This window comes from Lolium rigidum, chromosome 1, assembly GCF_022539505.1.
Source record: "Lolium rigidum isolate FL_2022 chromosome 1, APGP_CSIRO_Lrig_0.1, whole genome shotgun sequence".
Classification (NCBI taxonomy): domain Eukaryota; kingdom Viridiplantae; phylum Streptophyta; class Magnoliopsida; order Poales; family Poaceae; genus Lolium; species Lolium rigidum.
In genome coordinates, this window is record NC_061508.1 from 283,746,535 (window position 1) to 283,764,531 (window position 17,997).

Genomic DNA, 17,997 nt, shown 5'->3' on the forward strand with positions numbered 1-17,997 from the left:
GGGCGCCCCCTACTGTGTGGAGGCTCTGTGGCCCCTCCGACTCCGCATCTTCGCCTATTTAGGCCTCCCTGACCTAAAACATCGACACCGATTGACGAAACCCGAGAAAACCTTCCAGAGCCGCCGCCATCGCGAAACTCCAATTCGGGGGACGAAGTCTCTCGTTCCGCACCTGCTGGGACGGGGAATTGCCCCCGGAAGCCGTCTCCACCGCCATCTTCACCGCCATCGCTGTCTCCATGATGAGGAGGGAGTAATTCACCCCCGAGGCTGAGGGCTCCGCTGTAGCTATGTGGTTCATCTCTCTCTTTGTGATCTAGTTGAATATCATCTATGTGCTACTCTAGTGATGTTATTAAAGTAGTCTATTCCTCCTCCATGATGTAATGTTGACAGTGTGTGCATCATGAAGTACTTGGTATATGCTATGATTGTGATCTCTTGTAGATTATGAAGTTAACTATTACTATGATGGTATTGATGTGATCTATTCCTCCTTTCATAGCTTGTCGTTGACAGTGTGCATGCTATGTTAGTACTTGGTATAATTGTGTTGATCTATCATGCACTCTAAGGTTATTTAAATATGAATATCGAATGTTGTGGAGCTTGTTAACTCCGGCATTGAGGTGCTCTTGTAGCCCTACACAATTAGTGGTGTTCATCATCCAACAAGAGAGTGTAGAGTGGTTTTATTATGTGATCAATGGTTAGAGTGTCCACTAGTGAAAGTAGGATCCCTAGGCCTTGTTTCCAAACATCGAATCTCCGTTTGTTTATCGTTCCGTTGCATGTTTACTCGCTGCCATATTTTATTCAGATTGCTATTGCCACTCATATTCATCCATATCATTTGCATCTCACTATCTCTTCGCCGAACTAGTGCACCTATACATCCGACAAGTGTATTAGGTGTGTTGGGGACACAAGAGACTTCTTGCATTGTGATCGCAGGGTTGCTTGAGAGGGATATCTTTGACCTCTTCCTCCCCGAGTTCGATAAACCTTGGGTGATCCACTTAAGGGAAAACTTGCCGCCGTTCTGCAAACCTCTGCTCTTGGAGGCCCAACACTGTCTACAGGAAAAGGAGTGTGCGTAGACATCAAGCTATTTTCTGGCGCCGTTGCCGGGGAGGAAAGGTAAATGGTACTCACACTCCGGATCTCGGCTACTAAGCTATTTTCCGGCGCCGTTGTAAGTGCTCGAAGCTATTTCCTTTAGATCCTGCAATTGCATCTTTTTGTTTCTTGTTTATCACTAGTTAGGCATAATGGAAAACAACTATGAGCTTTTTAATTTATTTCCTAAGTTAAGACATGAATTATGTGATGCGAAAATTAAAGAACCTATGGAACCTCATTTGCATGCTAGTAGCAATGTTATTAGTATGAACGCAATCACTGCTAATGCTATGGAGAAGTCTAAGCTTGGGGAAGCTAGTTTTTATGATCTTTTTAGCTTCCCATCTTTAGGGGAGAAAATTTGCTGTGATAATTCTTTATCTCCCATATGCGATAACTCTAATGATGCTTGTGATATTTTAAATCCACCAACTGCAAGTACTGCATTCGAGATACCCATGAAAATTATTGAACGTGTTATTGATAACCGCTATGAAGGGGATGGAACTGTCCATCCTGGAGATCATTTACTGTTTTTGCATGAATTATGCGGGTTATTCAAGTGTGCAGGTATCTCTATGGATGAAGTGAGGAAGAAACTATTTTTCTATTTCGATGTCTGGTAAAGCGGCGCATTGGTATAAATTGCTGAAGAATAGTCATTCTCTTGGTTGGGAGGGAATTGTATCTCTCTTTTATTCTAAATTTTATCCTCCTCATGAAGTGCATATTGATAGGAATTACATTTATAACTTTTATCCTCGTGATGGAGAGAGTATTTCTCAAGCATGGGGGAGATTGAAGTCACTAATGCTCAAATGTCCCATTCATGAGCTTCCCGTAATGTTATTATTAATAATTTTTATGCAAGGCTTTCAGGACATCACAAGGACTATCTAGATGCCTGTTCGGAGGGATCTTTCACAAGCAAGGAGGTTGAAGCTAGGTGGGATCTTCTTGATCGGATTGAGGAGAATGCTGAAGATTGGGAGAACAACAGGGGTAAAGATTTAGGTATAAATTATGATTATGACTGCATTGAAGCTTTTATGGATACTGATAAATTTCGAAATATGAGCGCTACTTATGGTCTTGACTCTCAAGTTCTGCAAATCTTTATAAAGCCTTTGCTTCTCATTTCGAATTGCCTAAGAAGAATTTTGATAAGTATCATGAACCTTTTAAAGATGCTTGCATGAAGGATGAAATTGTTGTTAATGATTGCAATAAACATGCTCAAACTCCTAAGAATGCTATTTCCTATAAGCATGTTAATTTTTGTGGAATGAATAGACCTTGTGGAATCAATAAAATCAAAGATGAATATTGTATCCATCATATTAATGAAAAAACTAGAAAGTGGTCTAGGGCTCTAGATGATCTTGGTAAAAAAGTTTGTGCCCTCTATCCTTTTATTTGTGAACTTTGCCATGGAGTGGGTCATTTTAATTTTCAATGCTCCTCCAATGATAATTTGAACTCCATGAGTGCTACAAATTTGTATTGTGATGATAAAATTACTCCTAATCAGCATGATGAACTTACTTTATTTTTGTGGTGTGAAGAGTTATCAAGAAAAATCTCTTTGTTACATATGAGTGATCTTGATATTGATGATGTCCTGCATGGGTATTTTTCTTATTGCATTGATAATTGCCATACAAATACTTACATACAAAATATTTTAGAAGATGACACCTTGCCAAAATATGATAGGACCGCTGTGTGTTTTGAACTTATTAATGAAAAGGAGGAATCCTCCCAAGTTTCTTCTATTGTTTCTAGAAATAAATCAGGTTATGTGGAAAAGCCTCCCTTCAAGCCTCTTCCTCCTAAAGAAGGGAACGAGGAGAAGGAAGAGAAGAAGAAAAAGAAGAAGGGAGCGAAGAAGAAGCGAACGAAGAAGGAGAAGAAGAAGGGAAATAAAGAGAAAAAGGTAACAGCATATCCCCGCGTGAATGAGATAACGATAGGTAACCGTAAGTATGTTGCTCCTAATGACTATTATGATAATGAATCTGAATACAATGATCTTCCTATGCCCTTTACATACATTAGTGATCATGATTTGAAAGAGCACACTACTTTTGATATTGCAAATCTCTGGGAAACTAATTCTGAAAATGATGATGTTAATAATTGCCATAGTATCAGTACTATCCATGCTTCCTCCCATAATGATATAGAAAGCTCTAAGCTTGGGGATGAGGTGTTTGAGAATCCTTTTGCTACTGATCATTATATGCTTGATACATCTCCTTCTAGTAATAATGATGGTATGGTCGCAGATGAACATACTGTGAAAGATAACTATTCTATTTCTTATGATGATACTATGCCTCCAATCTTTGATGATTATTATAAAGAATGCTATGATATAGGTTATAACTATCCTTATGAAACTTGTCATAGTTATGATTGGATTGCCAAAAACAATTCCCTTAATATGCAACTTGTTTACCATGTTCAAATTCTTGATAATAATCTTGCTCCAATTACTATTAATGAGAAGAACTCTTCTTATGCCAAAATTAATGATACTTTTATACATATGAACCATGATAAGAATGTTTTAAGTGATGGGTATATTGTGGATTTCATCAATGATGCTACTGAAAGTTATTATGAGAGAGGGAAAAATGGTTATATGCATCTTAATAATATTAAGTTTCCCCTCTTTGTGTTGAGAATCTTGAAGTTGCGCTTGTGCTGTCTTTCTATGCTTGTCACTTTGTTCTTCATGAATTCATTTGTGTACAAGATTCCTTTGCATAGGAAGTGGGTTAGACTTAAATGTGTTTTGAATTTGCTTCTTGATGCTCTCTTTCGCTTCAACTCTTATTTCTTGTGAGTGCATCATTAAAACTGCTGAGCCCATCTTAATGGCTATAAAGAAAGAACTTCTTGGGAGATAACCCATGTGTTTATTTTACTACAGCAATTTTGTTTTATATTTGAGTCTTGGAAGTTGTTACTACTGTAGCAACCTCTCCTTATCTTTATTTTATTGCATTGTTGTGCCAAGTGAAGTCTTTGATAGTAAGGTTGATACTAGATTTGGATTACTGGCGTGTAAACAGATTTCACTCCGTCACGAATTTGGGTAGGGTTCTCTCGTAGATAACTCGAAAAATCTGCCAATTTACGTGAGTGATCCTCAGATATGTACGCAACTTTCATTCAATTTGAGCATTTTCATCTGAGCAAGTCTGGTGCCTCTAAGAAATTCGTCTTTACGGACCGTTCTGTTTTGACAGATTCTGCCTTTTATTTCGCATTGCCTCTTTTGCTATGTTGAATGGATTTCTTTGTTCCATTGACTTCCAGTAGCTTTGTGCAATGTCTAGAAGTGCTAAGAATGATTGTGTCAGCTCTGAACATGTGAAATTTTGATTCTGCACTAACCCTCTAATGAGTTTGTATCGAGTTTGGTGTGGAGGAAGTTTTCAAGGGTCAAGAGAGGAGGATGATACAATATGATCAAGAAGAGTGAAAGCTCTAAGCTTGGGGATGCCCCGGTGGTTCATCCCTGCATATTTCAAGAAGACTCAAGCATCTAAGCATGGGGATGCCCAAGGCATCCCCTTCTTCATCGACAAATTATCAGGTTCCTCCCTTGAAACTATATTTTTATTCGGTCACATCTTATGTACTTTACTTGGAGCGTCTGTGTGCTTTTATTTTCGTTTTGTTATTTTCATTCTCTCGAATAAATGCTTGTGTGGGAGAGAGACACGCTCCGCTGGTTCATATGAACACATGTGTTCTTAGCTTTTAGTGTTCATGGCGAAGGTTGAAACTGCTTCGTTCATTGTTATATGGTTGGAAACAGAAAATGCTACATGTAGTAATTGGTATGATGTCTTGAATAATTTGATACTTGGCAATTTTTGTGCTCATATAGATTATGTTTAAGCTCTTGCATCATATACCTTGCACCTATTAGTGAAGAAATACATAGAGCTTGCTAAAATTTGGTTTGCATGATTGGTCTCTCTAAGGTCTAGATATTTTCTGGTAAAGGTGTTTGAACAACAAGGAAGACAATGTAGAGTCTTATAATGCTTGCAATATGTTCTTATGTAAGTTTTGCTGTACCGATTCATACTTGTGTTTGTTTCAAACAACCTTGCTAGCCTAAGCCTTGTATTGAGAGGGAATACTTCTCATGCATCCAAATCCTTGAGCCAAAAACTATGCCACTTGTGTCCACCATACCTACCTACTACATGGTATTTCTCCGCCATTCCAAAGTAAATTGCTTGAGTGCTATCTTTAAACACTTCAAAAGTTATTACCTCTTATTTGTGTCAATGTTTTATAGCTCATGAGGAAGTATGTGGTGTTTATCTTTCAATCTTGTTGGGCAACTTTCACCAATGGACTAGTGGCTTCATCCGCTTATCCAATAATTTTGCAAAAAGAGCTGGCAATGGGGTTCTCAGCCCCAATTAATTAACTTTCATGATTTTACAAAAAAAAGACACTCCTTCATGGTATGAGATTGTTGGCAGGCACCCGAGGATTCGGTTAGCCATGGTTTGTGAAAGTAAAGGTTGGAAGGAGTGCCACCCAAAAATAAAAATGTTTCATGGGAGCCGCTCTTTGAAGGTCTGTCTGGCAAGGGGGTTAGAGTGCCCACTACCCTTCGTTGACAACAAAAAACACCTCTCAAAACTTTACTTTTATGCTCTCTTTATGTTTTCAAAATAAAAGCTCTAGCACAAATATAGCAATCAATGTTTCCCTCTTCGAAGGGCCTTTCTTCTACTTTTATGTTGAGTCAGTTCACCTACTTCTTTCTGTCTTAGAAGCAAACACTTGTGTTAACTGTGCATTGATTCTTACATACTTGCTTATTGCACTTATTATTTTACTTTATGTTGACAATTATCCATGAGATAAACATGTTGAAGTTGAAAGCAACCGTTGAAACTTAATCTTCCTTTGTGTTGCTCCAATGCCTTTACTTTGAATTTATTGCTTTATGAGTTAACTCTTATGCAAGACTTATTGATGCTTGTCTTGAAAGTACTATTCATGAAAAGTCTTTGCTATATGGTTCAGTTGTTTAATCATTGTCTTTACCATTGCTTTGAATCACTTCATTCATCTCATATGCTTTACAATAGTATGATTAAGATCATGTTGGTAGCATGTCACTTCAAAAATTATCTTTGTTATCGTTTACCTACTCGAGGACGAGTAGGAACTAAGCTTGGGGATGCTGATACGTCTCCAACGTATCTATAATTTCTGATGTTCCATGCTTGTCTTATGACAATACCTACATGTTTTGTTCACACTTTATGATGATTTTATGCATTTTCCGGAACTAACCTATTGACGAGATGCCGAAGGGCCAGTTGGTGCTTTCTGTTGTTTTTGGTTTCAGAAATCCTACAAAGGAAATATTCTCGGAATCGGACGAAATCAATGCCCAACATCTTATTTTTCCCGGAAGCTTCCAGAAAGTCAAAGGGGGACCCGAGGGGGGCCCTGGAGGCCCCACACGTGGCGGCGGCGCGCCCCCTACTGTGTGGAGGCTCCGTGGCCCCTCCGACTCCACCTCTTCGCCTATTTAGGCCTCCCTGACCTAAAACATCGACACCGATTGACGAAACCAGAGAAAACCTTCCAGAGCCGCCGCCATCGCGAAACTCCAATTCGGGGGACAGAAGTCTCTGTTCCGGCACCCTGCCGGGACGGGGAATTGCCCCCGGAAGCCGTCTCCACCGCCATCTTCACCGCCATCGCTGTCTCCATGATGAGGAGGGAGTAATTCACCCCCGAGGCTGAGGGCTCCGCTGTAGCTATGTGGTTCATCTCTCTCTCTCTCTCTTTGTGATCTAGTTGAATATCATCTATGTGCTACTCTAGTGATGTTATTAAAGTAGTCTATTCCTCCTCCATGATGTAATGTTGACAGTGTGTGCATCATGAAGTACTTGGTATATGCTATGATTGTGATCTCTTGTAGATTATGAAGTTAACTATTACTATGATGGTATTGATGTGATCTATTCCTCCTTTCATAGCTTGTCGTTGACAGTGTGCATGCTATGTTAGTACTTGGTATAATTGTGTTGATCTATCATGCACTCTAAGGTTATTTAAATATGAATATCGAATGTTGTGGAGCTTGTTAACTCCGGCATTGAGGTGCTCTTGTAGCCCTACACAATTAGTGGTGTTCATCATCCAACAAGAGAGTGTAGAGTGGTTTTATTATGTGATCAATGGTTAGAGTGTCCACTAGTGAAAGTAGGATCCCTAGGCCTTGTTTCCAAACATCGAATCTCCGTTTGTTTACTGTTCCGTTGCATGTTTACTCGCTGCCATATTTTATTCAGATTGCTATTGCCACTCATATTCATCCATATCATTTGCATCTCACTATCTCTTCGCCGAACTAGTGCACCTATACATCTGACAAGTGTATTAGGTGTGTTGGGGACACAAGAGACTTCTTGCATTGTGATCGCAGTGGTTGCTTGAGAGGGATATCTTTGACCTCTTCCTCCCTGAGTTCGATAAACCTTGGGTGATCCACTTAAGGGAAAACTTGCTGCTGTTCTGCAAACCTCTGCTCTTGGAGGCCCAACACTGTCTACAGGAAAAGGAGTGTGCGTAGACATCAGTTGACCCTACTTGATTATCTAGGTCTGATGAAGATGAGCACATGGGATACCCATATATTAGTGATAGGTCGTCTACATTTTATGTGGACATGACAAGTATCTAGGTTCTATATGGTTCTATGATTTAAAAGAAAGTAGGATGATCACATGGTATAACCTAGGGTTTAGGTTTAGGACCAATTAGGGTTCATATGGATTAATGGAGCTAGAGTTCCTAATGGCATTAGGGTTTTAAAATCTCACATAAAATTATGAACTACTATTTTATGTGTAATGAAACCAGGGTTTCCTAATTACTATTTAGTTCATAGGGTAATAACTTCATTATGAACTGAAGTTATTAATAACTTTAAAATTAAAACAATGTTTGATTTGTCTTTTTATTATTTTTAACTATTTTAATAATTAAGATAATTATTAATTAGGATTTATTTTCTAATAATAAGGATTTAATAAGTTATAAATAAAGAAAATTAGTTTTAATGTTTTCTTTATTTACTTTATTGGTTTTTATTTATTTTAGAAAATTTTCTTAATTTCTAAAATTTAAGCTCAATTAAGAATAATAGAAAATGCTTAAATAACAAGTATTAAATACTTAAATTTTGTTTACAAATAAAAATTTCATATTATATTTTTATTGGATAGATTTTTCTTTTCTAAGAATTTTGATATCTTATTTTCATTTTTCTGAGTTATTATGAATTTTATAAATTCATTTGAAGTTTCTGGAATAATGGGATTTAAATAAAAAGTAAATCTACTAAACCTACCCGGACAGAACACACCCACAGTCTATGACTGGTGGGGTCTGTCCACCTCATCCGCCACGGGGCATTTGACTAGGTCAAAATCGCCACTGTGGCGACGAGGCTGCTGGCCGGTGGCCAGGTGAGGTCGACGCCGGCGATTTGGGGCTCGCGCGGATGGGATACTAGATGGGCTCGACTCGGGGTGACTCAGTGAGTGACTTGGTGGCGGCGCCGCTCCGGTTTGGTCACCGGAGCGTGCTCGACGGCAAGGCCGAGTGGCAGCGCACACGGGGCTACGGTGCGAGCGCGGTACGGGGCACTAGAGAGGATGCTGGGATGCTCGGGAGGATCGCCGGCTCGCCGTGAGCACGTAGGGCGTGTCGGCGAGGCCGATGGAGGCTTGCATCGCCGGATTTAATGTCGCCGGCCGTCGAAGAGGCGAGCTCGACGGAGAAGCTCCGGGGCACTTCGGCTCAATTCCTTGTGCAGGAAGAGCAAGGAGAGGATGGCGATGAAGATGGCATCCTCGGCGAAGCTCGGGGAGGTCCCTACCGGCGGCGATAGTCGGAGACCGTACGGCTAGGGTTTCGGTTTGGGCGGAAATTGAGAAGAGAGAGAGGGAAACGGAGCTAGGGTTCGTCATTTAGGGGTTTTATACGGCTCCAGAAGCGAGCCTTGTCACACCGTCGAGCAAGGGGAGGCTGCCAGCGCGAGGGAGAAGATGATCACGGCGTCGTGCTGCTCTCCAGCTCACGGAGAGGATGAGGACGAGCTGGTTCTGAGATATTTCGGCGAAGGGGTATCTGGGCTAGGTTGGGCTGGTGCTATTGGGCCAATTGTTGGGCTGCTTGGTGGGCTACACGGCCAGGTAAGGTCCAGGTGAGATTTTCTCCTCTCTTTTCTTTTTCCATTTCTGTTTTTATTTTCTGTTTTCCTTTCCTAATTTGCATTCTGTTTTAAATTCAAATTTGAATCCTTTTCTATTTTGCAGGTGTTTGATAACTGAAATTTCTTGAGGACTAATAAGAAAATCATTATATTACTGCATTGTTCTTGAATAAACATTAATATATATATGTGGTCTTGCTACAATTTTTAATTAAGCAAGAATTTAGGTATTGATTTTAATTTCCTTTCTCATTTATGGTATAACTCCCTGTTGAATAATTAGAGTTGTTTATTCCTCTTCCAATTGTTTTGGAAGTTTTTATTAGGGCTTGATTTCATATTGGAGGAATTGGTCAATTGCACATGATTTTATGTGAGCTCCAATGTATGAGGGTTTTATAGTTTCTATCATAACCCCTCTTATTAAGGTTAATACTATCATTATATTTGTATCTAAGTAGGTATTGTTTCCATCATGGTTTATCTTGGTTACAAAGTTAAATGGTTGTTAACCACACAGGGGTTTAATTAAAGGACTTAGCATTAGGTGGCTCTTTTGTTTTATAATTGAAGCATAGAATTTGATTAATGAACCATTAGGGTTCAAATGCTCTTTACCTATTAACACATGGTTTAAACTTAAGTGTGGTTTAGGTTTTAGTTGTGATCACCCAAATGATTCACAAACTAGGGTTGAGATATAAGTCTAGGTTGTGGAGATAAGATGTCACCCTAATGCATGGACTAGGGTTTAATCTCCCCTATCCATGATAATATGATTACTTTCTTAATATTTTATGTTCTCCTCTAGTTACTAAGAACTTGAGAATTGGTTTAGTTTTATACAAATAGACTTCTAGTATTATCTTTAATCTATCATTAAAGTAACTATAATAGCTATGGTTCTTTTTATAGTTAACTTTGGTTATAATGATGAATGGTTTCTCACCATATAAAGCATAGAGTTTGACTCTAATGTTACTTATATTCTTTAGTTGGGGACTAAGTGAGATATAGATGTGGTAGGATTCTACTTGTAATCACCAAGTGATTCACAAGTTAGGATTGAGATATAAGCCTAAGGTTGATTACTAGTGATCTCCCTATAATTTCATGTGGTGAATGATATCTACTTATCATATAGGGTTCAACTTAGGGCTTATTCTTCTATTTCTCCTAAGCCTGATCATGGTATTGGCTTAAGAAATTTATTTTCAATGACTTCTACTCTCAATTCTTAGCTTATATGATTATTACCCAGTTTGTAATAATCAAAGGTTTGGCTTCCTAATTTATCTCCCATGAATTGGTTTCTCACTTCTAATATCAAATCTTTTCTTGATCAACTAGATATAGTACTTCTGTTACACTTTCTGGATGGACATGGCTATGGTTACCTCAATAGTTTATATCTCAGGAAAATGCCTGAGATAATTACTTAGAGTTCTTTTCAAGGAATGATGATTTATTCTTCTGGTTATATGGATAGTTCTCTCCCTTCAATTTCAAGTGTTGCCTCAACTATCTGGAGTATAACACCAAAGCTTGAGCTCTCTCATATAGGGATAGTTATTCTAAGGTTTATGGTTACTCACATGATCTCATTAGGTATGAAAGGGTTAAGTCTCCACCTGGATAACTTAGTTCAAAGGTTGTCCTGGATTCTTAGATAGGTAAAACTAGAATTGATATGGATGGTCTCTTATTTGGAAAGGACTTTAGTTCTAACCTAAGGTTAGGCTCCATAGGTAATGATGTGATCATCAACATCTATGTTTAACATAACTAGATCCTCTCTCTAGGAATTGTCTTGAATAATACCCTAGGGTTCTTCTTAAAGATAAGGATTTGGAGGCATGGATGTATATCCAAGGTTTAGCTCAAGGTTTGTTACTGCTTCTCTAATAATTATTATAGAACTCTCACCTCTCTAGGTTTTATGTATAATAATATGGAATAGAGAAGGATATATATTTCTAGAGTTGATCTCCTTGTTATGTTTACAAGAATGGAGTAAAATGAATACCATGAGGCTCATGGTAGGATCATGGATTAGTTTAAGACATGGAAAAGATAAGTCAAGAATGATTTCTCCATTTTATTGTTACTTGATTTTCAATTGAATTGGTGTTCATATGTTGTGACAAGGATAACCATATTATAATATTTTATAAGATCAAGCAATTGATCATTGAGTAAAGTGTTGTTGTGTTGATTATTAGTTCCATTTGATCTAACCCTTTAGATCAAATCATCTCTACCCAAAACAAGGTTTTAAACAAAGTCACATTGAGGTTTATAGCGCTTGACTTGATGTCCTACTATAGGGTCTCAACTTAGCAGTTGATGCATCTGTATAAGAGAGGGTTTGGCTAAAGCAACCACTCAAAGACGATTAGTCGTCAGGCTTTTCATGCATGCATCCGGGTAAAACCTGGGTATAACGCACACACGAATCAACTCTATAGAGATCTTACAAGGGACCAAGGTAAACAAGATGAAAGATCCATCAAGTTGCTTACTTTTTGCATCCATAAATATATGGCCATTATAAATTTGCTGAGAAGTCAAAACTTACTATACTCCTACAAAAGGGAATATCAAGTTGGTGCAGGTATGATCTTGCGTGACTCTCCGGGAGGGATCGTCTTCTCTTCTTGTATCTCTCTGAAGCATTGTCATTCAGTGCTGGAAACAGAGGCTTATGTGTGCATGAGAGTGTTGCTTTGGCGCTGTAGTGGAGTAGAGACCCGACAATGCGTATTTGGTGCGGTTGGTGGCTAGCCAACAGAAACATAGCTCCAAAGTGGGCCATTTCATCTCCAAGATTAAGACCTTGTTGCAATCTGATCGTCTCATAAGTGTTGTCAAAATTCCAGATCCCAGAATAAGGCTACTGATGCTCTAGCTTGTTTTAGCAGAACCTCTGATAAAAAAAGCCATGTGGTTGGGTCCTGGGTCAAATGGGACAATCAATTTCACCCTTACGGATTGTAATACTCATGTTTAAGTAATGCAATTCCTTTTCTCCCGCGAAAAAAATTGGTTGACGCTGGGATTCCACCTTGGGTGAGAGTTGCATACTTGCAATTCTCTTTCTCTACGGTTTTGTTTCGCTCGTAGCAAGGAAGAAAGCGCAGGAAATATGGAAGTGGCATTGCTCGCTAGATTGCTCGCTCCTAATTTGGTCGCCAACTTTTTGATGAACGATTTTTGCCTTGTTGTTCCGCCCACGTCTAAGCAAAAAGCAAGTAGGTGCACGAGTCCCCGCAGGTCGAGACAAAATCGGTGGCTAACCAAACGATACCTAAGAAACGTTGGCATGACCAGTATTCTAGGAGTGCTAACTTTGATGATGTCTCAAACGTAGCTTCTTACTTCTACACATGCAACCTCTATTCCCGATCCCTCTCACTCCTACCTACGTGACTTAAACTTTATTTCTCTTATTTTTCTCTCTCGTATTTCCGCTAGCTACATTTCTTGTATGAATGTGAAAGCATGGAAAGTGATTGGGGAAAGTTAGCAATGGTACATTGTTTTATATCATGATTTAATAGCAAGTGCAGCATGGTATACCATGCAAAAAAAGAAAATATCTAATGTATGATGTCAATTGAAAGCTAGATATCTTAGTATCTACTGAAGTAGATGGTAATAAAGTGTGGAGTAGCCACTCGTTTTAGATAATATTAGTTGTGACAGGGGAGGAGAGGGCAAAAATCTGTTTAAGCAATTAATCGGAATATTCAACATCAACGCCATAATATTTATGTATCCCTAAGAAATATGTATGAGTCAAGGCACTATATTGTGAGAGAGGAAGAAATTAGTTTGGTACCCAGAGCATGTATGAATTACAGTACTACACACTACTCCTTGATTTCACAAGAGAGCATGCCCATGTATCCTCCCACTGAAGCCTTTTTTAATGGGCCGCATTGGCAACACTGTTTTTTAATGGGCCTCGCTCACGAAAAGGTGGGCGTGGATCTAATAGCAGACCACCAAGTTCAACACCGTCTACGAGAAAATGAAGAAGCATAAAGTGAGTGGTTTTGGCGTCGTCGACTTGATGACCCAATCTTTGGGCCAATTCGAGATGTCCAATGAGCAAAAGAACTTCAACTTGGTCCACTGTTGGAGGGCGCTCAAGTATTGCCCCAAGTTGCACAACCTATATGTGTCCTACGATGCCAACGCGCATGGTCAATCCAATATCATCGATGTTGATTGTGAGGCTCCAAGTTCACCCATGAAGAGGCCGAGGGGGCGGACGAGTTCTAAGGTGGAGGCCAAGCGAAAGGCTTCCTAGCAAGCGATGATGGAGACGATCAAGACGCTCATTGTTGATAAGGAGGTGTCAAGTGAGAAGAGGGATGAGAGGAAGCGGCGGGAAAAGGAAGAGGTTGTCAAGAACTACTTCGAGATACAAACCAAGAAGCTCGACATTGAAGAGATCAATGCTCGTGCGGCCGCAAAGGAGGTGCGACAACAAGCAGAAGGAGCTGGAGATTGCCCTGCTCCGCGACAAGGCCAAGATCATGGCTGTTATAATCGAGATGAACAATAAATGAAGAACGAAAAGTAAAACACTGCAGGGGACACGAGATTTTAACGTGGAAAACCCTTGCAACACACAAGGGAAAACCACGGCGCCGACCATCAAAACTTCACTATTTCGGTGGTGTTTACAAACGCCGTGGGTGTACAATGATGCGACAAAACCCTAGCGGCGGCTTACAGGGAATATATATAGACGCTTCGGCCCAAGCCTCCGGCGACGGGCCTCGCTCCGCTCGTCAGAAGTTAGCCTCCCTTTAGTATATGAATTTGGATCACAATATAACAAACTCCACCTTGAGACAAATTCCTTGTAGCATGAACTTCAACAATCACCCGAATCAACAAAGAAAACACTTGTCGGCGCCAATAGCCACTTGGGCTAAACAATTATACCAACCAATCTTGAGCAAAGCTCAAACTTGGACACAGGGACAAAGCTTAGTCATCATATCGCCAGGATTGTCATGAGTACTAATCTTGCATACCTTCACTTTACCTTTTGCAACCACATCTCTCGATTGCGTGGTACTTAATATCAATGTGCTTTGTCCTCTCATGGAACATCTCGATCTTTAGTAAGATAAATAGCACTTTGACCGTCACCGAACAACTTAATGCAAGAATTATCTCCACAAAGCTCAAGCATATAAACCTTTCAGCCAAACAGACCTCTTTACCTCGCCTCAAGCAATAGCCATGTACTCAGCCTCGTAGTAGATTGTGCAACAACGATCCTACAAAGTAGCCTTCCAACTAACAAGACATCCACCAACAAGAAACACATAACCTCGTGAGGGACCTTCTCTTATCCAAATCGCCAAGCATAATCTGAATCCACATATCCGGCGAGCCCCTCACCAATCCTCGCCAAACCTCAAGCAAGCTTTTGATGTGCCGCGAAGGTACCGAAAATCCACCGAACAGACTTTCCAATGTTCTTTACCGGGATTAGCCATGTATCGACCGACCAAACTCATAGCATATGACATATCGGACGTGAACAAACCATGGCATACATCAAGGAACCAACGAGCACTAGAATAGGGAACTCGAGACATGTACTCAATATCATCTTCGTAGCTAGGACATTGCAAAGTCGACAACTTGAAATGAGAAGCAATAGGAGTAGTAACTCGACTTTGCATCATGCATATTAAAACGATGAAGAACTTTCTCAATGTACTTTTCCTGACTAAGAAACAACAAACTAGACTTTCTGTCCCTTTTAATTTCCATGCCTAGTATTTTCTTAGCAGGACCAAGATCCTTCATCTCAAACTCACTACTTAATTGATTCTTTAAAATAGCGATCTCTTTCATGCTCTTGGCAGCAATCAACATATCATCAACATATAGCAGCAAATAAATAGGTGATCCATTAACAAACTTGATATACACACAACTATCATACCGAGATCTCTCAAAACCATGTGTAAGCATAAATGAATCAAACCTTTTATACCACTCGTCGTGGCGACCGCTTTCTGACCATAAAGGGACCTCTTTAATTTGCAAACAAGATCCTCCTTACCAGTGCACAACATAACCTTCAAAGTTGGTCCATATATATCTCCTCCTCCAACTCACCATGCGAAAGCAGCTCTTTACATCTAGCTGCTCAAGCTCAAGATCATGCATAGCAACAATACCAAAGAAAGCACGAATAGAACTATGCTTCACAACCGGGGAGAATACATCATTATAATCAACACCTGGAATTTGATCGAAACCTTTTGCTACTAACCTTGCCTTAAACCGTGGAGGCTCATTAGGAGACAAACCTTCCTTTCTTTTAAATATCCACTTGCAACGTGACAGCCTTCTTTTCTTTAGGCAAGTGCACAACATCCCATGTGCCATTCTTCTCAAGCGATTGCATCTCTTCTTGCATCGCACCTACCCACTTCTCTTTATCAACCGAAGCAATGGCTTCAGTATATGTAGCTGGTTCAATATCATGCTCCACCTGTTCAACACAACTCAAAGCATAATCAACAATATCACATTCTTGAATTAATCGGGTAGGAGGTGTAATATTTCTCTTAGGGCGATCAGCAGCAATAGACCGTCCTTGTCGCTGAACAAAAAGGTGGTGAAGGTGGAACATCATTATCATCATTGTTGGTTTCAGGAACCACATTTTCATTCTCCTTTGCGTGCTCCACCTGCACGCCAATCTCGTGCCGCTCATCATCGAAACATTAGGAGAATCAATAGCATCGTAAATATCGTAGACGGACTATCATTAAACATAACCGCCTCATTAAAAACGACATTCCCGCTCAACACAATTTTCTTAGTTTCAAGATTCCATAATCTATATGCCTTAACTCCCCGAACCATAACCAAGGAAGATGCACTTAACAGCACTCTTGGCTCCAACTTTCCATTATCAACATGAGCGTAAGCAAGGCAACCAAAAACTCTCAAATCTGAATAATCAGCAGGCGAACTGCACCATACCTCAATTGGAGTTTTCTTATCAAGTGGAACGTAAGGTGACCTCGTTGATGAGATAACATGCGGTGGAGGCCGCTTCAGCCCAAAACTTCTATGCATCTTTGCATTAGACAACATGCAACGAGCCCTCGAAATAATGGTCCCTGTTCATGCGTTCAGCCACGCCATTCTCGTTGATGGGTGTACGGAATGGTATGATGTCTTACCATCCCATCATTGCTGCAAAACTCATCAAATTCATTTGAACAAAATTCCATACCATTGTCAGTACGGAGTATCTTAACCTTCTTTTCAGTTTGGGTTTCTACCATAATTTTCCACTTCTTGAAAGCATTAAAAACATCAGATTTATGTTTCAGGAAATATGGCCACACTTTTCTTGAGTAATCATCAATAATAGTAAGCATGTAATTAGCACCACCATTAGAAGTTCTACGGGACGGACCCCAAACATCAGCGTGTACATAATTTAAAATGCCTTTGGTGGTATGAACGGAAGCATTGAATTTTACTCTTTTATGCTTACTAAAGATGCAGTGCTCACAGAACTCAAGATTACCTAAATCGCAGCCATCAATTAGCTCTCTCTTTGCCAATTCTGCCATGCCAAGCTCACTCATATGTCCAAGACGCTTATGCCAAAGGTTAGTCTTACTAGTTTCATCGTAACTAACAGCAGACAGCAATACCGTGCAAAGTGCTACCTCTAAGGACATATAATTTCGCAGAATTCATATCACCAATCATAATAATGAGAGAACCCGATGATACCTTCAAAAGTTTGTTCCCACCTTTGTACTTGTACCCGTCACAATCAAGGGTACTCAAAGAGATCAAATTCCTCGCCATGGAGGGTATGTGTTTCACTCCCGTCAACATGCGTGTCATCCCATCATGGGTCTTGATCTCGAACAGTAACCAATGCTAACAATGCCGCACCGGTTGTCATTCCCCACACGCACAAAATCTCCACTCGCACGTACTCATAAGAACCGAACCAATCTTTGTTACAAGCAAATATGAAACGAACATGCAGTATCAAGAATCCATTCATCATCACGTGAAACACATGCAGCCAAGACAGCTAAGCAATCTCCATCGTAACTATTACTACCAAGAACAACAACAGCAACCTCACCCTTACCGGTGACAACGGCAGCCTTACCATTACCATCATTATTTTTCGGTTGGTAAGTTCCGTTCCTTTTCTCCTTGTTCTCGCAGCCTTCCAACAATCATCAATATTGTGGTTAGATTTCTTACAATACCTGCAGAACTTGTCACGTCCTTTGGACTTTGAGCGACCTCTGTCGCCCTTGCTCTTATCTCTGTTATTGTGGTAGTAGTTATCTCGCTGCTCAGGCCTGCCACGGACCTCTAATGCCTCCGCTTTGGAGGACGAACATTCAGCCTGCACCGTAGATTTCATTTTCTCCTTTTGTTGGAGAGCATCATAAACTTCCGCGAGAGTTAGTTTGTCGCGGCTCAATAATATGGTGTCACGAAAATTACTGAAAGAATTAGGCAACGAGCATAAAAGAAGAAGACCTAAATCCTCATCCTCATAC